This window comes from Sapajus apella, unplaced genomic scaffold, assembly GCF_009761245.1.
Source record: "Sapajus apella isolate SASKATOON/1434 unplaced genomic scaffold, GSC_monkey_1.0 scaffold77, whole genome shotgun sequence".
NCBI lineage: Eukaryota > Metazoa > Chordata > Mammalia > Primates > Cebidae > Sapajus > Sapajus apella.
The window spans coordinates 5,304,910-5,331,769 of NW_022437017.1; the positions used below are offsets into that span (position 1 = coordinate 5,304,910).

Below are 26,860 nucleotides of genomic sequence, written 5' to 3' on the forward strand. Positions count from 1 at the left end.
CACACACACACACACACACACACACACACACACACACACACACACACCAGCCAGGTATGGTGGCATGTGCCTGCGGTCTCAGCTACTCAGGAGGCTGAGGCGAGAGGATCACTTGAGCGCAGGGATTAGAGGCTACAGTGAGTTGTGATCATGCCATTGCACTCTCCAGCCTGGGCAACAGAGCAAGAGCCATCTCTAAAATCACAGAATCCTCAGGGCCTAGAATGGTGCCTGGCACTCAGTAGATGCACTTGTTTTTTCCCCTTTCTATTTATATTTTAAATGTACATGCTTTTTTAGGTTTGCTGTTGTATGGTTTTTTACACTTGCATAGATTCTTAAAACCTCCGCCTCAAAGAGGATGGAGAGCAAATCCAACCTCTCTCTGTAGTCAGACCCTGGTCCCACCCTTAGCCTCTGGCCACCATCTGCTGTCCCTTTCTATAGCTCTGCCTTTTCCAGAATGTCATATAAATGGAAACTTAAATTGTGCAGCCTTTGAGACTGGCTGCCTTCACTTGGCATAAATGCCTTTGGGATTCGTCCCTGTCATCACGTGTCAGCCATTTGTTCCTTTTCTTGCTGGAGCTCAGTCCATATGTGATCCTGCCAGTTTGTCTGTCTGGTCCATGTTCTCTTCCTGATGGATGTTGAATTAACACGAAAGCCTCTCGTTGTAAGACCAACAGCATCCTCTAGACCAAGAACACTGAATCGTAGGGCTATTCCCTGCACAGCAGCATTCTGTGGGTGCAGTTGGTAATTACAGGAACTGGCATGTCTTAGAATGTTTACCAATGAATTACAACTTTTTAAATGATACGCAAGTAATGGCCGGGTGCAGAGGCTCACACCTGTCATCCCAGCACTTTGGGAGGCTGAGGCAGAAGGCTCACTTGAGGTCAGGAGTTTGAGACCAGCCTGGCCAACATGGTGAAACCCTGTTTCTACTAAAAATACAAAAATTATCCGGGCATGGTGGTGCATGCCTGTTGTCCCAGCTACTCAGGAGGCTGAGGCACTAGAATAGCTTCCACCCAGGAGGTAGAGGTTGCAGTGAGCTAAGATTGTGCCACTGCACCCCAGCCTGTGTGACAGAGCAAGATTCTATCTCAAAAAATAAAAATAAATGATATTTGAGTAAAACAAGTACTGTTCTCCTGGGAGGGACCACATCTACAGCAGGAGATTCAGAAATGAAAGCCTCTCCTTTCATCTTTCTGTCTGTCTCACCTCTCATGAAGTAAGCACTGGTAATCATATCATTTGTGTCCTTCTAGATCTTTTTAAAGTCCCGTTACCTATTTTATAGTATGTATAGCTGTATTTTATTTATTTTTTTGGGGGGTGGGGGATGAAGTCTTGCTCTGTCACCAGGCTGGAGTGCAGTGGCGTGATCTCAGCTCACTGCAGCCTTCACCTTCTGGGTTCAAGTGTTTCTCCTGCCTAAGCCTCCCGAGTAGCTGGGACTATAGGCTCTTGTCACCACACCTGGCTAATTTTTGTATTTTTAGTAGAGATGGGGTTTCACCATGTTGGCCAGATTGGTCTCAATCTCTTGGCCTCATGATCCATCCACCTTGGCCTTCCGAAGTGCTGGGATTACAGGCGTGAGCCACCGCGCCCGGCTTGTATTGTTTAACGTAAATTCATTCTGCAATATTTGAGAGCCTGCGCTGTGCCAGGCGCTGCAGATGTTGGCTTGCTTTCTTGGAGAAGATGTCTCTTCTTTTTAACGGCAGCATCTTTTTAGAGCTAGAATGCACCATTTTAGGTAATGATTTTCCTATTGATGAACATTTGTTTCTAATTTTTTATGACTTCATCTAATGCTACTGAGGACAAGTTGTCAATATACCTTTTTTTTTCTTTTACACTATTCTGAGATATGTTTTACGTACCATGAAGTTCACCCATTTGAAGTGTATGGTTCAGTGGGTTTTAGTATTCTATATTTACAGAACATTTTCATCACTCCAAAAAGAAACCCCAAGCCTGTGATTAACAGTCACTTCCCATTCCTCCTCTCATCCCCTGGCAACCGTGAATCCACTTTCTGCCTCTGTGAATTTGCCGGGTTTGAACATTTCATATAAATGCAATCACACACTAAGTGGCCTTTTGTGACTGGCTTCTTCCATGTAACGTAATCTTTTCAGGGTCCATCGTCCATCCGTTTGTAGCATGTGGCAGTATGTCGTTCCTTTGTATGGCTGAATAATGTTTCGTTACATGGCTGTGCCACACTGCGTGTATCCATCCATCAGTGGACAAGCATTTGGGTTGTTTCTACTTTGGGGTGATTAGGAACTGTGCCACCATGAACATTGGTATCCAAGCATCTGTGTGGCCACACACCATTTAGCGCATGTGTATTTCTGCAGGATGACTTTTGAGGAGGGGTGAAAGACGCCACTTAGAGCTAGCTCTTCGTCTCTGACTGTGTAGGTTTGGACATCTAAGTCTTGAGGGATGCTTGGAGGCCATTTCCTGCAGAGGCACAGCCTGCTCTTGGGCAGGCTGGGGAGGCAGTGGCAGAGCCCAGCCCACCTGCCTCAGCCACCAGTGCTCCAGGGTTTGCATTCAGCCCCTGGCACACACTCATGGCTAACCCTACAGGTGCCCTTGCCTGTCTTTGACCCAGCACTGGTGAAGGAATTGGCAAAGCCACCAGGTTAATGATGCAAACCCCAGAAACTTGAGGCATAGATGAGAAGGCAAACAGCCTTTCCTTTTGGAAAACTAAAGGGATTTTAAGAAGCTCGCTGGCTTGCTCCGTCTCACTGGGAAGGATGGCACTAAATACAGTCTGTATCAGTCACCATTCTTAAGTGATTTATGATCTGCTCAGCCGAGAATAAGGTTGCACGTGGTAGGAGTTCTGGGTGCACCGAGGTCTCATGGAAGGGCCGGATTTCTAGGGAGAAAAAGGGAAAAGAAGCGGGTTGATGTGAAAATGTCGTTTCTGTAACAGTAATGCAGCAATGTTCGTCTAGAAGGAGAGCTGCCACATTTGGCAAGATGCTGGGAGAGGAACCAGTATTAAGCACTTGGTGGAAATGACGAGCCCCACAAATATGCCCTGGAATGAATATAGCTCATAGCAGGAGGCACTCCCTACAGGGTTTATCAAGATCGCTTGTTTTTGAAATCACAAATAGCAAAGAGCATAACTGCTTTTAGAGTTTCAGATATTTAAATCTGCACAAAATCAGCAGATGACGTTGGTTACATTAGAATGGCGTGAATTACAACAATGACACTAATCAACATTCGTGGGCATTTTCTGTGTGCTGGGCTGGCAACGAAGTTGCTCCATGCTTTGTAGGACTCATTTCATTTAACACAACCGCTCAACACAGATAGAATTCTCTTCTCGGTTTATAGGATAAAGAAATGGAAGTGCAGAAAGATGGAAGTCCCTGGCTGAGGTCACTGGACCCGGTCCCCCGCTCTTAGCCAGCTGTTTGAGAGCTAGGATGCACTGTAACATAGTTAATGGTTTTTCTTTTGATGGGCATTTTTTTCTTTTTTTTTTTTTTTTTTTTGAGACAGAGTCTCGCTCTGTCACCCAGGCTGGAGTGCAATGGCACGGTCTTGGCTCACTGCAACCTCTGCCTCCCAGGTTCAAGGAATTCTTCTGCCTCAGCCTGCTGAGTATCTGGGATTACAGGCATGCACCACTACGCCCAGTTAATTTTTGTATTTTTTTTTTAATAGAGTTTCGCCATGTTGGCCAGGCTGCTCTCGAACTCCTAACCTCAAGTGATCCACCCACCTCAGCCTCCCAAAATGTGCTGGGATTACAGGCGTGAGCCACTGTGCCCGAACTTGTTTCTAGTTCTTTAAGGGTGACGCGGTTCGTTTCAGAATTCAGCGTTCCCTCGGCTTTCTTCCCCTCCTCAGTCCCCTATGCCAGATTCTCCAACTGTTCATGACCTTTGAACTTGGGAAGGGACCTCTTTTCTGCTTTATCTATACCTGCTTTCCTGGTGATCTTGCCAAGGTACAAGAGTTGAAGTGGATCTTGGCACCTCCAGCATCCTAATGTCTACACCCTGACTCACTCCCCTGAATCCCGGACTTGTGTACCTAGCTGCCCAGGTGGCAGCTGCATGTGGGTGTCATCTGATGGGCATCTGAGGCTTCTCTCACCCAGAACTGGGTGCCTGATTCGACCTCACGCTTCTCTCTCCCCAGCCCAAGGGCGTCCCCAGCGCAGCACCCGGCACTCCATTCTCTAGGTGCTCAGTCCAACCGCAAGCCTTAGGTCAGCCTTGACTCCTCTCTTTCTTTCACCCTCTATGTCAAACCTGTCAGCAAATCTGGCTGGCTCTGGCTTCAGGTATCTCCCAAATGAGACCACTCCTATCACCTAAGTCCTTGTCACCTCTGACCTTTGACTCCATTGACCATTGATGCTTCCAAAACATCTGTCAGACTATGTCCCTGTGCCCTAAATCTTCCAGTAGCTTCCCAGCACACTCGGAGCAAAAGCCAAAGACCTCGCCGTGGCCCCTCGTGTCTCTCAGGCCATTTCCTCCTCCTCCTGTCCTGGTCTGTCGGGCTGTTTCAGCAGAGAGCCATAGATTGGGCACCTGTAAACAAATGACACCGTCTCTCAGCCCTGGAGGTGGGAAGTCTGAGAAGAGGGTGCCAGCAGGCCCGGTTCTGGTGAGGGCTCCCCGCTGGGATGCAGATGGCCGTCTTTTGCTGTGTCCTCACTTGGTGGGAAGCCAGAGAGCTCTCTGGGGCCCCTTCCGTAAGGGAGGGCGTGATCCCACCCTCATTACCTAATCACCTCCCAAAGCCCCCACATCCTAAAGCCACTGCCTTGGGGTGAGGAATTCGGCACAGGAATTTAAGGGGACACAGCATTCAGTCTACAGCATTCCCCCAGCTCACTCTGGGGGCCTCCTCACGTGTTCCGTGTGCCTTGGCCTTGCCGAGCACCCTCCCTGGCAGAGCCTTCTCAGGAGCAGCGCGTTCGTCACCTCGCTCTGCCTCCATCCTGTCACTGTCCTGGGTCACCTGGTCACCCCTGGCCCACGCCACATTCCCACTTGTGTGTGCGTTTAGGTGTATTTTTCTTTTTCTTTCTTTTTTTTTTTTTTTTTTGAGACGGAGTTTCGCTCTTGTTACCCAGGCTGGAGTGCAATGGCACGATCTCGGCTCACCGCAACCTCCGCCTCCTGGGTTCAGGCAATTCTCCTGCCTCAGCCTCCTGAGTAGCTGGGATTACAGGCACGAGCCACCATGCCCAGCTAATTTTTTGTATTTTTAGTAGAGACGGGGTTTCACTATGTTGACCAGGATGGTCTCGATCTCTTGACCTCGTGATCCACCCGCCTCGGCCTCCCAAAGTGCTGGGATTACAGGCGTGAGCCACCGCGCCCGGCTAGGTGTATTTTTCTTGAGAGCATTTGTCACCTCCTGCTGTTCTGTGTCCATGGTGTCATCTGTCTCTCCCTGAGGGGTCAGCTCCATGTGGTCAGGGACTCCATCTGTTTTATTCCCTGCCATGGTCTCAGCACTTGGGGCTGGCACATGGCAGGTGCTCAGACTGTGTTTGTTGAATGAATGAACGATAGCTGCGTGCCCAGGCTCTGAGGGAGTGTGGTACAGGCACCCTTCAAGCCCCAGTCCCTGCCCCCAGGGAACCGTGCAGGGTGAGCAGATGCATGGGCACAGGCCTGGTGCTTAAAGGAAGGTTGGAAGGTTCTAGCCCACCCCTCCTCTCGTTGACTTGAGGTTAGGAAGGGGCTAGTTTGGGCTGAGAGGAAGAGCTTCCTCCACCCAGTGGCATCTGTCCCCTGCCCGACGTTCCACCTGAGCTCTGGTCACAAGCTCCAGACCTGTTCCTGGGCCACACCTCCACCCTGCTACAAAACCCTGGCTCTCTGTTTGCCCACCTGGCCCGCCACTTTGGGCAGAGCTGCCCTTCATTCACTTTCCGTCTTCCCTGGTGTGGGTCGTTAGCGGATGGAGCCCAGAACCTCAGCCAGGGCAGAACGAGTTCCTGCTGCCCAGGGCAGGCCTGTCTGGGGGCTGCTGAGAAACCGCCCTGTGGTCACCCAGTCATTCCTGTGGAGTGCGAGACACACACTTTCCACTTGCTGCCGGAGAGGAGGGTCTGGGCAGCGTTTTATTTGTACATTCACCCCTGACTCAGGTACTTCCCGATCAGCATGCGCTGGGTAAACCCCAGTTCAGATGGCTCCGAGTCCCGGAAGAGGAGCGTTTAGCCCAAATTATTGGTATTAGTTGTCTGAATTCAGCCTCATCTTAATCATGAAATTTGCATGGTGAAAAAGAGAATTTGACTTACACAGAAATGCAACTGCATCTCCATCGTTCCGTTCTGCAGTAGCTGTAGAAGGCCTTCATCCACGCAACCTTCCCTCCTTCTGTATTTGAATTGCTTTGAAATTCCATTTGGATGGAAATATTTCAAATATTTATCTTTTTGTTTTTATAATTTTTTTGCAGTTTGTATGGTTTTATTTAAACACAAAACGTGCATGTGAGCTGACTACTCATTTTCTGTGCTGCGCAGCCTGGCATTGGGGTTGGTGACTCTGGTGGCCAGCTGGGCGGCTCTTTCCACAATAGCTTTGTGGTTCGAGAGGAAATGCTATGAGCAATCTCAGCACAGGGAGATGTCTTGCACATCAGCAGCACTTCCAGCTCCTTGATGTTGTGAACCAGGAACTGTCAGAAGCCACTAGGCAGCATGTGCTTTGTTTTTTTGTTGCTCCCATAACCAATGTTGGACGTCAAGATCTGGCCCTTGCAGGCGCGGTGGCTCACGCCTGTAATCCCAGCACTTTGGGAGGCCGAGGAGGGTGGATCACCTGAAGTCAGGAGTTTGAGACCAGCCTGGCCAACAGAGTGAAACCCCGTCTCTACTAAAAATACAAAAATTAGCCAAGCAGGGTGGTGGGTACCTGTAGTCCCAGCTACTCGAGAGACTGAGGCATGAGAATTGCTTCAACCTGGGAGGCAGAGGTTGCAGTGAGCTGAGATTGAACCACTGCATTCCAGCCTGGGCAGCAGAGTGAGACTCCATTTCAAAAACAAATTTTTTTAATTAAATTAAATTTAAAAATCTGGCCCTTGAACCTTCTAAGAACCCTGTTGTCAGAAGCTCTGGTTTTCTTCCAGTTACACTGAATTTTGACGTATCGATCTGAAGCCAGAGGAGCTTCTTGGTCCTCTCTTTGATGATCGTGAGCTTCACAAGGGGTCCGAGGGCAGCCATGATGCCGAGGAGGAGATGGCTGCCACCTCCATAGGCAGCATCAAAGAAGAGAGAGGGGCCTTTTTTTTTTATGTCCTCGGAAGGAGACTTCATGTTTCTTTTCTAAGAGACAGGATCTCCCTCTGTCACCCAGGCTTGAGTGCAGTTGGTGCAATCATTGCTTACTGCATCCTGCACCTCCTGGGTTCAAGTAATCCTCCTGCCTCAGCCTCCTGAGCAGCCAGGACCACAGGCACACCTACCTTGCCCAGATAATTTTTTTTTTTTTCATATTTGAAAAGCAACCATTTATTAGAGCCAATACAAGAATATGTGCGTGTCATCCTTGCGCAGGGGCCATGCTAATCTTCTCTGTATCGTTCCAATTTTAGTATATGTGCTGCCGAAGCGAGCACGCCCAGATAATTTTTAATTTTTTTTTTTTTCTAGAAATGAGGTCTTGCTTTATTATCCAGTGTGGTCTCAAACTCCTGGCCTCAAGCAATCCTCCCACCTCAGCCTCCCAGGGCACTGGGATGAGCCACTATGCTTGGCCCTACGCCTGGCCCAAATATTTATCTTTTAACACCTATGCAGAAGAAGTATATGCTTTCCAAGAGCAGAGATGGGCAGGATCACCCAGCATCCAGGTAGGTGCGTGGGCCACCAAGGCTTCTAGGAGCCAGGACAAATGGAAAGAATACTGGAACGTGGGAAGGTCTGAAAGGCGGCAATTTGTCCGAGTCTACATTTCAATCAGAAAAGGAGTGGTGGGTCAGGGAGGGGGTGATTTAAGTTCTGTTTCGTCAGACTCCTCTCCGTTTCTCTTTCCATCTCTCGGGCGGAGTTAGAACATTTTATTCCATTTTTTTTCCAAAATTATGTTTTGCTCTGCTTTGGGAACTGACTTAATATGGAGCTGGGAATGGAGACACCAAAAACAGAACTAGACAAAGTGGAGGGTTTGTTCTTTCCCCTCCTGGACAGTGTGAATTGCTCGTTGCTTTCGGGCCCTGTCTGAAATCATCCCCAATCCCACACCGCCCAGAGAAAGCGTTTCCTGAGTAGAATGAAAACCCCTCTCAAATCTCAGTGGAATAGGAAAGCCGTTTAAAATATTTTACAGGTGTTAAGGTGCCTTTTTACATTTTAAAAGTAACATCTCCCCTCAAGCTTTTGAATTAAATTGACTTTCTAAAACAGAATTGATTTTAGTGTATTAGAATTAATTGGGACTCATTAATTTAAAAACCTAAAATACCTGCAACATTTCCCTCTTGGGGTTAAATTCAAATAACAAGTTTAACAAAAAGACTCTTTGACTTCCTGAGGTTTTGCTTTGGGGTTGAAACTCCCTCGGGGACAGAAGTGGAATGTCCTTTTGTCATTCTCATTGGGTTGGGTGGCGGCGTTTGAGACAAGCAAAGAGATGACAGATGGAATAAATATTTCTAATTTTGTCATTCTTTGCTTCATTTTCATTTCTTCAGAGATCCCTGGGTCTTGCTGAAGGGATCTCTGACTTGGCTTGATTTTCTGTCCTGGACCAGTTGAGGTATGTCTGTGCCTCAAAGACAGACGGTCACTTAAAAGTATCAACAGGTTCTTTCCCTCCCAAAGACAGGCGAGACCTCCTCCTGTCCAGCTGAGTCCATTCCTTGTCTGGAGCCAGGGAGCTCTGCTTCCCAAACTCTCACAGCAAGATTCCTGGCCTCGCTCATTTGTCTTGCATTAAATTTCCTTGCAATCTTGCATAATTCGAGCATGACTTAGCAAGAAATGCATTTTTAATATGTGACTCTATCACTTTCTTATTTAAGGATGCATGTTTGTACATTGACATAGCAAGAAAAATAGGTATATTAAAACTCATGTCTAAAAATACTTGAGTGTGGAAAGATTAGCCGTTTGGCAAATTTGAAAAGAGGTATGGAATAACCATAAGGAAAGCAGTGGGGGCTGGGCACGGTGACTCATGCCTGTAGTCCAGCACTTTGGGAGGCTGAGGTGGGAAGATTGCTTGAGACCAAGAGTTCAGGACCAACCTGGGCAACATAGTGGGACCTTGCCTCTACATTTTCTTTTTAAGTAGCCAGGCATTGTGGTGTGCACCTGTAGTTCTAGCTACTTGGGAGGGTAAGGCAGGAGGATCACTGGGCTGAGGGTCCAGGAGTTTGAGGCTGCAGTGAGCTATGATCCAACCACTGTACTCCAGCCTGGGTGACAGAGCAAGACCCTGTCTCTAGAAAAGAAAAAGAAAGCAGTGAAAAAGGCAAATCACGTACATACCCCTGAGGAATGGGGCTTGTGTCAGGCATTGAGGTTGGACCAGGGGGTCGGGGCAGGTATTGGCTCCATGGAGCCCAGATGTGCCTGTGAGCCCATGGTCTGCTGGGGGCTCTGATGTGAGGTCTGTGGACCTAAGTCATCATACTTGATGCCCAGGCCCTTCCTGTGGCTTCAAGCCCTTCCACCTTGCTGAGACTGGAGGCCCCCCAGCAGCCAGCTATCAAGGCTGGCCAGGAGTAAACACAGAGATTCCATGGGTGAAGAATGGCATTGGGGACCAGGGGCCCCCAAGAAGGATTATGCCTTGGTGTCCGCCTTCCAGGGTGGACACTCCGCCTTCTCTCATGTACTGGAGGATGCACATCCATGCACCTAGCCCTGGCCAAGCCTTCCTCTGTTCTGCAGGACATCTTGTTCCATCCCATCCATGCAAGACCAGCCACAAGCAAGTCTCCCTTCTTGCTCCAACGCCAGTTCCCTCGTGGGTCCTTCCTTGCTATTTTCTTTCATTTTCAGAAATGCTCTCTCAATCTTCCCCTTCCAGCTGCCACCCATTCCTCTTCTGATCTTTCTAGTAAAGATTCCTTAAAAGAACCATCTGGCCCTCCTGTCTTCAGTTCCGCTACACTTGGGGCTGTCTTGAACCCACTCCAACCTCTGTGGCTTTTCCCCTGGAGCTCCTCCATCACAATCACTGGTGACCTCAACTTTGCTGATTCCAGTGGTCACCACTCAGCCCCAGGTTCACTTGGTTCTCAGGACACGACTTGCTCATACTTCTTTGGCCTCCTCTTTTCAGCCTTCTGCTTCTTTGGGATCTCTAAATGGTAGAGAGCCCCAGAAAGCCCTTCTCTCTCTCTGCTCTCCCTTGGTGAACCCAGGCCTCTTCTCTCTGCTCTCCTTGGTGAACCCAGATAGTGTTACGATTTTAACTAAGTCGTCTATGCACTGACGACTCCAGCCCACATGCTTTATACACTGGTGGCTCTAGCTCATGTCCTCTGTACACTGATGGCTCCAGCCTTGTCATCTATACACTGATGGCTCCATCCCATGTTCTTTATACATTGATGGCTTTAGCCCACATCCTCTATACACTGGTGGTTGTAGCTCATGTCCCCTATACACTGACAGCTCCAGCCATGTTATCTATACACTAAGGGCTCCAGCTCATATCTTCTATACACTGATGGCTCCAGCCTGCATTCTCTATACACTGATGGCTCTAGCTCACCCCTCAGCCTAAGACTTAAATAATTTGCCTGCTTTCTCAGCTTCTCAGCATCTCAGCCTGGGTGTCTGAGAGCCTCTTACACTTCACACCTTTAGAACTGAACTCCCAAGTGCTCCCGGGGCCTGCTTCTTGGGCAATTTTCCTGACCTCATCCTTTTAGTTGCCAAAAGCCTTGGAGGCACCTTTGACCCATCAGCAAATCTGGCTGGCTCTACCTCCTTTGTTTATCCAGAGTCTGAAGGCTTTGACCCTTCTCGGCTCACAGCCAGGCACCCCCTCCCTTGCCTGGATTATAACATTAGCCTCCAGGTATTCTACCCTTTTCCTCTTCCGCTGTTCTCAACCCAGCAGCCAGAGGGGCCTGGTTAAAATGTAAGTCAAACCAGGCCGTTCCTGGGCTCAAACCCTGTGATGGCTTCCATTCACCCCAAGCAAAAGCCAGAGCCCCTACAATGGCCTGCGTGGGTCTTTTCTCCTTCTTGCCTTCTGGTTCACTCAGCTCTAGTCCCAAGCCAGGCACTGTGCCGCCTCGGGGCTTTTGTACTGGCTCTTCCTTCCATTAGGAATGCTCTTCCCCAAGATATATCTGAATGACTCCGTCCCACACTTTCCTCCTCTCTCTTTCTCTCTCTTTCTCTCTCTCTCTCTTTCTCCCCCCCCCCCCGCCCTTTTTTATTTTTTTTTCTTTTTTTGAGACAGAGTTTCATTCTTGTTGCCCAGGCTGGAGTACAGTGGCGCAATCTCGGCTCACTGCAACCTCTGCCTCCTGGGTTCAAGTGATTCTCCTGCCTCAGCCTCCTGAGCTGGGATTACAGGTATGTGCCACCACGCCCAGCTAACATTTTTGTATCTTTAGTAGAGACGGGGTTTCACCTGGTTGGTCAGGCTGCTCTTGAACTTCTGACCTTGTGATCTGCCCACCTCAGCCTCCCAAAGTGCTGGGATTACAGGCATGAGCCACCGTGCCCGGCCTCTTCATCTCTTTAATGAACCTGCCCAGGGAGGCATTTGACAACCCTTTAAAAATTGCAACCCCTTCCTATCCCAGAACTCCCTCTGTCTGCTTCATTTTCCCCCTTGGTACTTGTCACCAGATGATAAAGGGTGTCATCTGACATACGACTTACTTTTCACTTACCTTGTTTACTGTCCATATGCCCCTATCCTCCCACATGGACTAGAATATAAACTCCATGAGGGCAGGGAATTTTGTTTTGATGACTAGTCAATGCCTGGCCCGTGCTACATATCCAATACATATTTTTTAATTGAAATCAGCAAATGACACAATTAGGATCTCTGTTAGTCATCCTTCTGGACATGGGTTGAGAGTCCTCAAAGCCACACCTCAATGCCTCCCTTGGGATGCAGCATCCAGGCAGAACGCGGCTGTGTCTCCTGAGCAAAGCCTCCATGGCTCCAGTTGCTGGTGGTTTGACCTCCAGGACTAGCAGTCAAGGATGTCACCACATCACCACTTAGCCATGGGTTAACAGCCTAAGAGTCTGGCTTCAAATTCCTCGTCTTCCTGGAGCACAGTTTAAAATTCTAATAGTATAGAATCTATCTTTCTTCTCAGGGAGACATGTCAGTTCCATCCTGTTTATTCTAAGAATGACTCCCGGATGATATCTTTAAAGAAACAGATTCTGTGCACCGACTGTGTCTGTCTCAAAGGGCAACCCTGTGCTGAGAGTGCCTTACAGGGTATGCTTGGTCACGCACAAATCTATCAGCGTTGCACGCTTTTACCAACCAAAATGTTGGCCCATTGGGGCTGCAGCTACATGCTGCTCATTCTATCAAAATGTCCTTGGCTGGGCCCACCAAAAACGAGCACTGTTTAGAGCTCTGTGTTCCCCTCAGAGGCAATGGTGCCACCTCACCCTCTTGAGGTCCAAAGCTCCAGGGAAACCACGCTCAGCCTGACTGCTCCAGGTAGAATGAAAGCTGCACTGGCTTCACTGTAGCCTGTTTTTTTTTTTTTTTTCCCCCTCCATGGGTCAAGATTGCCCAACCATGTGACTCCTCTTTCCGGAGCCGTGTGTCCGTTGCGTACCCTGCCATCTGGGGGCATCTGATGTGGCCTGGCTTCCTCTTAGAAGAGTCTTCCTCTCCCCGGGTAGAGGGGGGAAGAGCCGGTGCAGTGACGTCAGAGATACTGTAAGTCCCTCCCGGCAAAGCCCCACAAGGCATTTCTGACGCTGAGTCAATGGTTCCCTTTCCACTTGTTCCATACATACATGATATTTCCAAAAGTGTTTTTAATTCAGTATCAACTCCTCTGTTTTCACACTTTTTTCCAAATAGCTTAATCCGTGATTCATTTTACTTCACCCAGAAAACACTTGTGCAGCTATGAACTCCCCCACATTGTTTGTTTGATGATAAATAGATTCTTTCCTCTTGGAGAAAAGGGCACTTTCTCCTCCCAGTACTAGGAAGGATTGAAATCCCTCCTGTGATGCCCTCTTACCACGGAGAGAGTTGCTCCTCCTTGGGTTTTGTTATTTCAGAACAAATATGGTAAACTGTTTCCCCCTCCGTTACTATAGAGAAGAGATTATTTGCCTTTCTCTTAGGGCTTCTGAAAATAATAGATTACATATTTGGGAGGGTTTTTTTTAGATCTGGTTAATGTGAGATAGAGGGGGTTGCTCCGGGATGACATTGTTTGGTTTGGGAAGTATTCTCCCGGTTGCCCAGCAACAGGCTCTTGGAAACGGGAGTGGACTGCGTTGCCCCTGGCAACCGTTGTTACTTAGCAAACAATGAGGGCCGGGCAAACAGTGCCAAGACTGCCGACTCCAGGTTTTAATTGAACATCTGCATATATTTTTCTCTGATTACACTTGATTTTGATTTGCCACAGCAGGTAGACATGGGTCCACTCGGGGTCTGCTTGGAAGAGCGAATATTGTGGTGTTGACTGCCATGCTGCATAAACGCAGAGGCCCCATTGAAACAAACTTCTGGCCATTCGAATATGTCCTAGACTGCTCTCAACTGGATACTTACTTTAGTCTTAAGTGGAATTTCCTTTTTGATCTAATTCTTGGTGTTTAGAAAATCATTACTTGTCCAACCTACTACCGCACATCACTGATAAACCCACAATTTCTGGGGCGCTTTTCAGTACGATATCTTCATTTCTAGTGCCTAAGAATTTCAGAAGAGCAAAGAGTTGAGTCCAGGCTGGCTCACTCGTAGAGACATTCACAGATAGGGTTGGCTGGGGATGGAAATTGCAACCAGTACCTTCTGTTTTATGTGCTCAGCGTTCCTGTTAAGAAGCTGGGTCCTCCCGTGGTCCTCGGTGGGATATGTATGTTGTGTTCATTAGGGGAGGTCACACGTTCCCACTAACAGAGTGCCCTGTTATGGGCACTTTGCAGTCACAGGTTGGATTCTGATCAAAACAGCCTCACTCCCCCACCTCCTTGCTGGCAAGCCGGAGATAGCAATTGTTTACAAGGGTTTGTTGCTTAGGTAAACACCACCCCTGAACTTCATTCAGAGCGGGTGACACATTTCTTTCCCTCCTCCCAGCACCGCCCCCAGCCTCCACCCCCACCGCCAGGGCTATAAATTAAGAACTGTTAGCCAGGACAGGTTTTCGGTGAAGACTTTATTCTTCCTTATTCATCTCGAGTGCAATCTGATTAATGCAGCAACAGCCGCAAAAGTGCCGCCTGTAACAGACACTCCAGCCCGTCACTAAAACAGCTCCTGTGGTTCCCGTGGTGAGACTCGCTTTAGTCGTATGGACTTTTTTTTTTTTAAGGGCGATTCACTTTGTGGCTGAATGCCCCAAGAAAATGTTCATTGCACGTTTGTTACCAGCATTTCAGCTAATGTCTTAAGACTAAAGTATCTAAACAAATTTCCCAACTTTCTTTTGCAGCAGAAACTTATAATGGAATGTCATTTGTGTTATATAACAATAAAAGCAAGCTTGTTCTTTTTCTTAAAAAGGCAAGCTGATTAGCCATCAGCCTTATGAGATGCAATAATTAGGATCCAATGGCCGCGAGTGTTGCTAGAATCAAAATGATTAAGGTCTGACTTACACAAAGACTCCCCCAAAGATTAAAATACATGATTTGTCCTGCTCCCTTTTGCAGGATAGTTGTGGAGGACCATTATATACTTAAAAAGGTAGATCCTTCCAAAGATATGCTGTTCTGCATTCTACAATATTATTTTCTGCCCAGTCTCAAGTTTAAGCAAGTCATTTTTCAGGAATTAGAGCCTCATTTTAAAAAAATTTTATTGATCGTTTTTTTTAATTTCCCATGGAAGTATTTTCCCATACATCAGGCTTTGCAATATGGGCAAACCACCTAACATCTTTAGGTAAGTTTCTTCCTCTGTCCGATGAAAGAGCTGGGTTAGGTGGTTTTTAAAGGGGCCTCTCCAATGCTGTGGTTTTAAGTGGAAATTCTTGAATTTGAACTAGGCTGTTTCTTCGCGTCTTAAGTTCCAGAGCCAAGTCATGACCTGAGGGGAGGTAGGGGGTAGATTGGAAAGGTCCCATATGTGATGTTGGTGGGATCCGGAAAGCCAGCCTCCTCTTGGCCAGAATCAGTCACGGAGACGTGCGAAGAACATGGGCTGCCTGATGCCCTTGGTCACTGGCCATCTCTAGAGATGGCTTTCAGGGACAGGAAGGGCCACACAGGCAGGATGAGACCCCGTCTCCAGGTGGGCACAGGTGCCCAGTGGGCCAGCTGCTGGGTCAGGTCACCAGGCTGAGAACGCAGGAGATGCTACTGCTGAGGAACTCTCATTTATCACTTCAGGGTTCTCTCCACCCTCTGGCAGCATGGGTCGTTCTGAAAGACTTTGAAGGTGGGACGGGAGAGAGCAAGTGAGGTGAGGCCTCCGCATGCCCGGTTTTCACTGGCACATTCCCCATCTTCACCTTGACCGTCAGCAGCTGCACTGTAGCCCCTGAAAGGGAGAGAAAAGTGAGAGGGAAAGAAAGTCTGGTAAGAGAAGGAGCGGAACACAAAAGCATGATGCCTTAGGAAGCCGCTCCCAAGAACCCTGGGACAGGCCCCTGTGCTCAGCTAAAGATGGAAGCTGAAGGCTGATGTGTGAAGGTGGCTAGAACAGGTGGGCAGCCTGGAGCAGGCAGGCCGCTAATTCTCTTGTTTATTGCAAAATACATCTTGAGCATCTTTGCAGGCAGTGTGCTAGGTTGGGGCTGGGGCTGGGGCTGGGGTGAGGGAGCTTCGAGGGGGCTGTTGGGATGACACAGACCCAGTCTTTGTTTTCTCAAGAAGGGCTGGCTGGCCGGCCAAGGAGCCAGATGTGAACAGTGCATGACAGGAAGTAATCCGAGGGGACAAGCACAGAGTGTGGTTTGGTGAATCTGGAAATGCTGTGTGGAGTACAGGTGCGGCCTTAGACCTGTGGTTCTCCACTGGGGAGATCCTGCCCCCAGGGGACACTGGCAGATGTCTGGAGACATTTGTGACTGTCATGACAAAGGCCGGGGGGGGGGATGGTTTCTTGGTATGGAGTGAGCGGAGGCCAGGCATGCTGGTCAGCATGGCCCCACCCCAAAGGACGCCCCTGCGCCTCGGCCTCCCCATTGCCGAGGTCAGAAAAGCCTGCATGAGATGACTGGAGAGAGGGTTTCTCCACTGCTCATCACCTGCCTGTGGAGCTGCTGGCTCTGTCTCTCTGCCTCCCTCCCTTTTTAACGCAGCAGTCACTTTGATCTTAGCTGTCATGGGCAGGTGGACTTTGAGGGACAGAGTGCTGCCCAGTCTGCCTGGCCCTGCTGGAGGGGTTCTGTCCATTCCTGCCCTGGCAGGTGCATCGGCCCCATCCTCATCCTCCCTGGGTTGCTTGCAGGGGACACCAGTGCCAGCCTTCAGTGGCACTCCATGCACTGCTGCCACCTTGTCATTGTAGGTCTGGACCACTGTGCACCATACTGGCCTGCCTCAATTCTGCAGATCTGAGACTTGCAGACAGAAGCTAGCTGCTCAGGGCAGGGGCGGGTACTCAGGCCTGATGGTCTGGCAGGCGTGGGCTCTAATTCCATTTGAATCAGAGGCCCTTCAGGGTTGTGGGTGAACCCAGCAGGGGCCAGGCATCGGAGCGGGACTGACAGGTGACCTTGGTCTCTGGAGCGGGAGATATTGAATATGCACGACTGGCCAGGGAGCAACCCCCAGATCTTTACATTCTGAAGCACCCACTGCTTTAAACCGCAGGAAACTGCTTGTGGGAATAGATAGATGGAACGATAATTTTCAGTCATGCTTATTTACAAATTCCTCCCCGTTACTGAGAGTGAATAAAGAGCCACTTACTTCTCAACTGCAGCCACAGGGGGCTGTGAAATGTACAAGTCCAGCTCAAACTCATACGGTCACTCCCCACAGGAACCGCATCAGCTCATGAGAGCTCCAATGGCATCAGCTAAAGTCTAGAACTGCCAAAGCAGAAGCTAAGCTCGTATTGTTATTTGCAGTTCTCTTTGGCATGGGGTGGGGGAAGTGATTTATATATGGAAAACAAACGGAAGCTCCACGTGAGTCAGAAAGCGGTGGCTCCGGAGGCCCCAGAGTTGTAAAAACAAGTGCTTCCTCCTCCTAAAGGAGTGACTTAGCCAAACCCAAGCCGAAGCCCCCGCTCCAGTCCAGCACTGTCTCTTCCTGCTTTGTGACCTTCAGCGCATGGCTCATCCTGTCTGAGCCTCAGTTGCCCGTGTGTTGTGTCTAGAGCAGAGGTGATGTGGTCACGGCTTCCTCGGCGTCAGTCAGCCCCCACGTGCGCTGGCTTTGCCCGCAGTCTGCCCTTCAGCGGGGCTTGGTTTGGCCGCTGCCTGCTGTCGCTGCAGTTGTCCTTGGAGTTGTGTCCCTCTTTCTTTCAGCTAGTTGGGTTTTTTGCTGTTTTGTTTTGTTATTGGTTTATTCTTTTTGGAGACAGGGTCTTGCTCTGTCTCCAGGCTGGCGTGCAGTAGTGCCGTCAGCTCACTGCAGCCTCAAATTCCTGACCTCAAGCAGTCCTCTGGCCTCAGCCTCCCAAAGTGCTGAGATTATGGACATGAGCCACTTTGCCCGACCCCTAGTTTGTTTTTGTTATTAAGAGATGGGGCCTCGCTATGTTCCCCAGGTTGATCTCCAACTCTGGGCTCAGTGGATGCTCCCATCCCTGCCTGTGTCATATTTCATAGATGAACCACCTGCTGGGATCCACACTCGGGGTGCGCACATCAACTATGTCATTCCCTTCCCCTCCCAGCCCATTTCTCAGATGAAGGAACCAAGACTGAGGCCACAGTCAGCGAGCGAGTGACAGGCCTGGGATTTGAGCCCGAAGCCTGGCCTCCTCCCTCTGCTCCCGCCGCCACAGCTGGGCCTCTTCCGGGCCATTCGGCATTCCCCTTGGCATTTGCTCTTACTGTGTCAGTAATGGAGGTTGCAAAGCCTTTCTCCCCTGGCTGGAGCCGACTCCCCAGCGAGAGTAAGATCCAATGGCAGGGGCCGGGAGTAGGAAGGGAACCAAGTGTCCATCTCTTTGGATGCGCTCTGTGGGGCAGGGCTCTCTGCCTGCCGACAGACGGTCTTCAGGTGACATGGTCTTGATCAGCCAGGCTTGTGAGTGTGAAGGGCGGGCTCCAACCCTCTAAAGAAGGGACTCTACAGACAGCAGACCCTTTTGACATTGAAATGTCTGGAACCCCCACCTTGGTAGTTAATCCCTTGATTTAGCACACACACTCTATGCAGTGAAAATTCATGGGAGGGCTTTTTGAGCCGGGGAATGAGAAGACATTGTTATCTTTTAAATCACCCCAATGTGAAAGAAAATTGGCTGGCAGAGGGCCGAGGTTGGAAGCAGGGAGACCAGTTAGGAGGCGGATATGGCGGTTCCAGGTAGGAGATGGAGAGGCAGGGGCTCACTAAAATAGTAGCAGCAGGAGCGGAAGGAAGGGGGAGGCAGAGATGGTATCAGGTGGAGAAGGCAGGCTGAGTCACCAGCGACTCATGCCCCGGGGCCCAGGGAGATACCCAGCGCCTTGCACTGCCCTTCCCGTGGCTTAGGAAACCCAAGAGGAGCAAGTTTAGGGGGAGGAAGTTTCTCTTGGACTTGTTGAGGCCCCTGAAGGGCGTCCAGGCAGAAAGGCCTGGGAGGCAGCTGGAGAAGAGCGACAGGTGGTGCTGGGAGTTCCGGTGTCCTGAGGCCGTCCACATTGAGTGTGACAGGGGAGGGGCACAAGGGTGGAGACCGAGGCTGGGAGACAAGGAGGGACTAGTGCAGGGGACCGAGAAGTTACCATTAGGGGGAAGAATGAAACCAGATGACAATGCCCAGACACGAGGGAGGACAGAGCTTTGAGGAGCAACAGGAAACACTGCAGAGAGGCCAGGTTCAGAGAAGCCTGAAGCTGCCCCATGAAGACCTCAAGAAGAACAGTGGGCAGACATGAGACCTGCAGAGAGAAGACAACGGAGACTCCCTTCCTAGAGCCGGGACTTACAAAGAAAAAAGAATCCATATCTCGAGAGAAGATAAAGGATAAAGAGCAGGGTCTCAGTGGCAGCGGATGTTCTCATAAAATGGGTGTGATGTGAGCTCTTCCATGAGCTGAAAGAATGGAGCCTGTGCAGAAGCCAGAGTACAGGCTTGATGGATGCGTCTTCGAGGGAGACGGAGGCTCTAGAACCTTCTGGAAGGGGGCCAGCAGCCTTTTTCTGTAAAGGACCAGAGAGTACATATTGTAGGCTTCTGCTGGTGCCTGTCTCAGCTCCTCACTTCTGCTGTTGGAGCACAAAAGCCGTTGTAGACAACAGGAAAATGAGAGTTGAAGATTCGAGGAAGTGGGTGTAGACACGGGGGGGGGGGGGGGGATGTGAGACAGTGAAGGGAGGTCTGCATAGGGGTTACGGGGTAGGAGGTACAAGAGATGCTCAGCAGGGGCACGGCTCAGAGCCAGAGGCGGTGTCAGAAAAAGGAGACAGGCCAGGCGCAGTGGCTCACGCCTGTAATCCTAGCACTTTGGGAGGCCAAGGCAGGTGGATCGTGAGGTCAGGAGTTCAAGACCAGCCTGGCCAATGTGGTGAAATCCCATCTCTACTAAAAATACAAAAATTAGCTGGGTGTGGTGGTACACGCCTGTATTCCCAGCTGCTTGGGAGGCTATGGCAGGAGAATCGCTTGAACCTGGGAGGCAGAGGTTGCAGTGAGCCAAGATCACGCCACTGTACTGCAGCCTGGGCGACAGACAGAATGAGACTCGATCTCAAAAAAAAAAAAAAAGAAAGAAAGAAAAGGGAGACAAAGGAGTTGCAATTTCAGAATGGAATCTTGCAACGAGAAAAGTAGAGAGAAAAAATGTACTTCGAGGCTTTCTCCCATAGGCATGTGTGTGGATGTTAGCATAGGTCCCCTACCCTTTTCACTACCAGAATCATTGTTTTCTGTCTAGTGGGAGTAGTCAGCATTCAGTGTGATAGAAAAATGTCTGGAGTAAGGAAACCACGTGTGTGTTATGAGTGGTTTTGGCCATTTTTCTCATATAACCCTGCATCAGGGGGTATATGTATGCATGCATATGTGTCTGCATGTGTATTTGTGGGCATACATGTGTTCATGTGTATGTATGTGTGTCTGTGTCTATGTGTATGTACATGTATATTTGTATATACGCATACGTGGGGAGTGTATATGTGTGTGTGCCTGTGTGTGTGAGAGAGATGCTCTCATGTCCACTCCTGGGGACAGATCATCGACTGGCGGTCAGCCTCTAGCCTGGTCTCCAGTTTCCAGTCACTCCAATGTCGTGGACTTCAGGGCACCCCCTAACCTAAGGAGAATTTCCATTTCCTAGAAACCAACTTTTGTGGGGTTGAAGTTATTGCTAAAAGCAGTTGAATCAGGTTGCCTGCCAAAAGAATATTTGTTGGGTGAAAATGTCAATGAAGGCTTGGTGAGTTTTTAATTCAAAATTCACCCTGAATTTGTTATATTGCTGATGGCAGTTAAAATCAGACCACATCAGAGATGGGGTAGCCATACCATAGTTTGGACAATTTTTATATTAATAGTCAAATCAAGGCCACACATGATGGCTCACACCTGTAATCCCAGCACTTTGGGAAGCCAAAGTGGGAGGGTTGCTTGAGTCCAGGAGTTGGAGATTATTTTGGGCAACATGGCGAGACCCCTGTCTCTACAAAAAAGTCAAAAATAGCTAGGCGTGTTGGTGCACACCTAGAGTTCCAGCTGCTGGGCTGGCTGAGGTGGGAGGGTTGCTTGGGCCCGGGACAGGGAGGCTGTAGTGAACTGTGATTGCATCACTGCACTGTAGCCTGGGTGACACAGAAAAACTGCATCTGAAAAAGAAAAATGTCGGGCCGGGCGCGGTGGTTCAAGCCTGTAATCCCAGCACTTTGGGAGGCCGAGGCGGGTGGATCACGAGGTCAAGAGATCGAGACCATCTTTGTCAACATGGTGAAACCCCGTCTCTACTAAAACTACAAAAAATTAGCTGGGCATGGTGGTGCGTGCCTGTAATCCCAGCTACTCAGGAGGCTGAGGCAGGAGAATTGCCTGAATCCAGGAGGCGGAGGTTGCGGTGAGCTGAGATCGCGCCATTGCACTCCAGCCTGGGTAACAAGAGTGAAACTCCGTCTCAAAGAAAAAAAAAAAAAAAGAAAAATGTCAAATCAGGTTTCTAAACGGGAAGGAAGGATGTTTCCTCTGTTGTGACAGGGGTCCCCCGATTTAGGAGCGGCACAGTCAGTGCAGCCTGCTCTAAGCCTCTGAAGATTAGAACCTGAGACTTAGGGGCCGACTGGGTGTCCGCACTCCCCCATCCCCCTTCCATCCTGGGAGCAGCCCTCCCTCAGGCCAGTTGTCAAGGGCTTGGTTCTGATCCTTTTCTAGAGAAAGGAGGGAAAGTTTGGCTCCTAAGAAGAAAACAGGAACAGAAGCCCAATTCTTACGAAAAGACAAAGGAATTTGAATTCTGAAGATACTTGATTTCAGAGAAACTCGGAGCCAGCGCCAGGCCTTGAAAGTCCATTGCTACAAGAGAAAAAGAAAAAAAAAAAAGTAAGGAATGATGGGCACCCCCCGCCCCGGCTTAGGCACAGAAGGAGTGATGGTTGCCCTTGGTGTACGTTGAAGTCTGCTGCTCTGGAAAGCATGGGTACCTTCAGAGGGTCCTGTTGTTTTCTCTGATTTCACATTCCTTGTCTGGCTGAATTGTCATGATTTTGCGTCCTGCCTACTCTCCTTTTTCATCTTCCTGTTCCCAAGCTGGCTATAGGCTCGTTTTACTCGGCACTGTTGTCCAGACCCCTTCTCAGACCATCCATTTTGAACAGAGGTGCTTCTGCCCCCTAGGGGACACTGGGCAATGTCTGGGGACATCTGTGGTTGTCACGACTGGGGGTGTTCTTGGCATGGAGTGGGTGGAGGCCAGGGATGCTGCTCAGCACTCTGTAGTGCCAGGGACAGCCCCAACTGAGAGATGGCTCTGTCCCCAATGTCTGCAGTGCTGAGTGGGGACACACACTGTCATCTTTGGTGATGATCAGGGAAGAGTAATAACTCTGGGCTCTGAGAACTAACTGGGTGCATGGGGAATGATCCTGGTGCAAGAAAGTACGTGGTTCCACCATCAAGGAGGGTTAAAGAATCCACTTTTCGGCAAGGAGATGGTTGTGTCTTCCCTGTGTGTGGGGCCAGGCCACACAAGCATGAACGGTGGGGACAGAATCTAGAACACGAATCACTTGCTCTGTAGACCTGGCCCTCAGAGGCGAGCCAGGAGAAGGAAGTGGACAGGATTTTTCTGGGCAGCGCGAGTGTTAAGACAAGCACAGGACAGAATCTGGGCTTTGAAACAACCGGTACTCCTGAGAGACTCCGGGCTTGTTCCTTCTCGTTTGGAGGGAAGAAATTAATTGCTTTCTTAGGGCAGATGAACTCTGGTACCATCTGGATGCCAGCGAGTACCAGGAGAGGAGGAGCCAATGGCCGGAGGAGGCCATGTGCCTTCCAAAAGCCAAGGCTCGTTAGCCAATCAGAATGAAAGTAACTAAAACCACTCGGCTAACTCTGCCCCAATTATCACCAAAGATGACAAAACGTTGTCTAAATACTGATCTGAACTATGCAAGGCAGGTGACAGCTCCATTTGGCATATGGAGGAACAGGAATAGAAAAGAGATTGCTTAAGGTCGCAGTGAGTCAGCGGCCCAGCCAGGAACAGGCCCAGAAACTGCTCTCAGCCTTTTCTGCGTTTCCTTTCCTGACATTGCTGGTTACTAGGTGATGGAAGTATTTTTCTGTAAACAGAAGCCTCTTCCCTTTGTGCCCAGGCAGATTCATTCATCACGGCCATAGTCCAGGGCCTCTTCTAGCTGCGTCTCTCCTGTGCCCCCTCACATGAAGTCAGGAAGCCACGAGAGATGTTCCCACTGGCGCGTTTGACTCCTCAGTGGCTCCAGAAGGTCAAGTGCACATCTGGTTCATTTGAATGTTCGTTCAAGGTCAAATGCGCGTTTGGTGGATTCCAAAGGCTGCTGCCGGCCAAGGAGGGGAAATTGCAGCACTGGTTCTGTGCTTTCCCCTTTATTTCATGCCCGCCCTGATCTTGGACCAGATGGTAAATGAAACGTGCTCGGCCTATAAACAGCACTCCCGGCGTGTTTCTGAGCCACGAGGGAGGGAGCTTTGGGCCAGCCAAGCCCGTTGGCCAGGCAGGGCCAGGCTGGGTGACAGGTGTCTGCAGCGCCTCCTCTTTCTATTGGCTGTTCTGAGGCTCCTGTAACCCAGTCTAAGGGGACACAGGGGAAGGTAGTCAGACAAAGACTGCCCAGGTCCTCATTACGGGAAGAAAAACAGGAGGGAGGACAAAGGAACTCGAGAAAGCAAGGACCACGGGGCAGTCACTGAATGAGTCCAAGTTACCATGGCAGATTCAGGTTCGGAGACGAAGCATGGCCTCCACTCACTCGCACCTACTGTCCTGCACTGGATTGAGGGATTCCCAAACTGGTGCCGCAAAGGTGCTCCACAGTGTGCATCCCTGTGCCCTGTGGCCTTTACGTTAAATATGCCCACACCCACGCCCTAGGGGCCCTGCCCTCTTCCCGTCTCTGCTGCCCCCTCCTCTGCCAGGTGGAAGAGTTACTCAGGATCCAGGATCACCCATTCTGGGAGGACCATGTGAGCTACCGCACTCACCTGGAAGCACTCCCAGGACCATGAGGTGTTCCTTCTGCTGGGCCAGCAGCTCATCGCTGTTGTCTTGAGTGGGTGTGTTTAACTGTTTATCATGGAAATTTCAGACATCCTTGAAGTAAAACACACAACGCAATGAAACTGAAGAAGCCACCACCCTCTACAGGGTGTCAGGGTCCTGCCATTCCTATAGCACCTGGGTGTTCCCGCCCACGCTCCCTCTCTCCACCCTTACGTTTGTACAGGCTTTGTTGTTGTTAAAATTTACATACAGTAAGTGAACACACTTAGCTGGCTAATTTCACCAAATTGGGACTCATGTAACGCCTCATGGTACATCATACGGAATGTGTCCATCTCACTGGAGTGTCCCCTCCTGTCCCTTCCAGTCACTCTCGCCCCTCTCCCCGCCGTTATGATTTTTTTTTTAACTTTAGTTTTATTCCACTCATCTACTCTTTTGGACTCAACTTCTTTCACTTAGCATAATGATTTTGAGATTCATTCATACATTGTGAATTCAGTAATTAATTCCTTTGTATTCATGAAGAGTATTCCGGTGGGATTTCTCTATTAGCTTTTTAGCGCTGCCCTTCTTTTCCATTTCTATGATAGTTTTAGGGTTTTCTTTTTTTTTTTTTTTTTTTTTTGTCAGAGTTTCTCTCTTGTTACCCAGGCTGGAGTGCAATGGCGCAATCTCGGCTCACCGCAACCTCCGCCTCCTGGGTTCAGGCAATTCTCCTGCCTCAGCCTCCTGAGTAGCTGGGATTACAGGCATGCGCCACCATGCCCAGCTAATTTTTTGTATTTTTAGTAGAGACGAGGTTTCACCATTTTGACCAGGATGGTCTCGATCTCTTGACCTCGTGAGCCACCGCGCCCGGCCAGTTTTAGGGTTTTCAACATGCATCTTGAAATCATCACAGTCTGCAATTTCTCATCCACTCTCCTGATGAGAAACATTTGCATTATTTCTGCTTTTTGGCGACTGAATCAAACTGCTATGAACCAGGCTGAGGTGGGCAGATTGTTTGAGCCCAGGAGTTTGAGACCAACCTGGGCAACATGGTAAAGCCCCATCTTTACAAAAAATGCAAAAATTAGCTGGGCATGGTGCTGCCCACCTGCAGTTCCAGCTGCTTAGGAGGCTGGGGTGGGAGAATCGCTTGAGCCCGGGGGGTTGAGGATGCAGTGAGCCGTGATTGTGCCGCTGTACCTTATCCTGGATGACAGAGCGAGACCCTGTCTCAAAAACAAAACCAGCAAACAAAAAGCTGCTAAGAACATGCTTATACAAGTTATCATTCTTTTTTGAAGATATGTTTTCATGTCTCTTGGATAAAAATAACTACAAGAGGAATTCTGGCTTAAAGGGCAGGTTTAACTTTCTAGAAAATTGCCAAACCTCTTTCCAGTGTGGTCGCATCATTTCGTGTCTACACACGGGGATGTGTGAGAGTTTTAGTTGCTCCATGTACTTACAACATTGTATGTTGTTAGACTTGTCAGCTTTAGCCATTCTAGTGAGTATTTAGCGATATCTTGATATAGTTTGAATTTGCATTTCCCTAGTGACTAACGAGGTTGAATACTACTCGTATACTTTTGGGCATCTGTATATCTTGCTTTGTGAAGTGCCCATTTTTCCTTTTAGCTTATTTGTCTTCTTATATTGAATTGTAGGAATATATATATATATATATACACACATATATATATAAAATATATATATACACATATATATATAAAATATATATTTATACACACACACACACACACACACACACACACACATATTAGGATAAAAGCCCTTTATCCGATACGTTTTGCAAATATTTCTCCCAGACTGTGGCTTACCTATTCATATTCTTAGTAAAATCTTTTAAATTTTGGTGAAATCTAATTTGTCACTTTTTTAATGCTTATTTACTTTCCATATTCTGTCTAAGAAACCTTCGTCTTACCTCCTATGTCTTCTCTGAGAAGTCTTATAGTTTTAGCTTTTATGTGTAAGTTTATGTTCTAACTTCAAATCATTTTTATGTATAGTGTGAGATGGGGGTCAGGGTTCATTTCTTTTCCCCAGTATGGATATCCTGTTGATCCATCACTGTTTGTTTAAAAGACTTTTCTTTCTCTGTTGAATTGCCTTGGCACCTTTGTCAAAATCCAGTTGAGGAAGAAAAGAGCTGAGGCTCCATTAGAAAAAAAAAATTCATAATATGTGTGAGTTATATTATTTGTTGCTGGATTGATTTATTAATATTTTAAATTATTTTTGCATATATGTTCATAAGAGATATTAGTCTAAATACTTGTAGTATATTTGTCAAGTTTTGCTATCAGGGTTTACTGACCTCATAAAATGAGTTGTATTCTTTTTAAAAATTTTCTGGTGGCATTTGTGTAATAATTCCGTTTTTAATATTTGATAGCATTCACCAGTAACACTATATGTGTCTGACGTGTTCTTTGTAGGCAAGTTTTTAATAACATATTCAATCTTTTTGTTGTATGTACTACACTCACGTTTTTCATTTCATCATGTGTCAGTTTTGTGATGTTGTGTTTTTTGAATAAGTGTTCATCTTATATGTCATTGAATTTATGGGCTAAAGTTGTTTGTAATGGTTCCCTATTATCATTTTGATTTCTGTAGAATCTGTAGTATATCTCATTTCAGTCCTGATATTGGCAATTTGGGGGTTTTTTTTTTTTCCTTTCTTATCAGTCTTTCTAGGAGGAGGTTGTTAATTAATTCTTTTAAAGACTTGCTTTTTTTTTTTTTGAGATGGAATTTTGCTCTGTTGCCCAGGCTGGAGTATAGTAGCAGGATCTCAGCTCACTGCAACCTCTGCCTCCTGGGCTCAAGTGATTCT

At 48.5% G+C, this 26,860-nt stretch overlaps 1 protein-coding gene, 1 long non-coding RNA gene and 1 other non-coding gene across 7 annotated transcripts in view; 1 reads left to right on the forward strand and 2 right to left on the reverse strand.

Annotated features, from left to right (window-relative positions):
* RFX2 (regulatory factor X2) overlaps positions 1–26,860 on the forward strand; it is a 121,166-nt gene that overhangs the window by 32,405 nt on the left and 61,901 nt on the right. The gene's annotated exons all lie outside the window — the stretch shown is intronic.
* Positions 7,548–7,656, reverse strand: LOC116532931. Its single transcript, XR_004260998.1, has one exon. It is a non-coding gene; the product is annotated as a U6 spliceosomal RNA (small nuclear RNA).
* Positions 14,526–16,173, reverse strand: LOC116532707. The gene is made up of 2 exons (XR_004260940.1): positions 16,086–16,173; positions 14,526–15,548 (listed from the first exon to the last, which is right to left on the reverse strand). It is a non-coding gene; the product is annotated as an uncharacterized LOC116532707 (long non-coding RNA).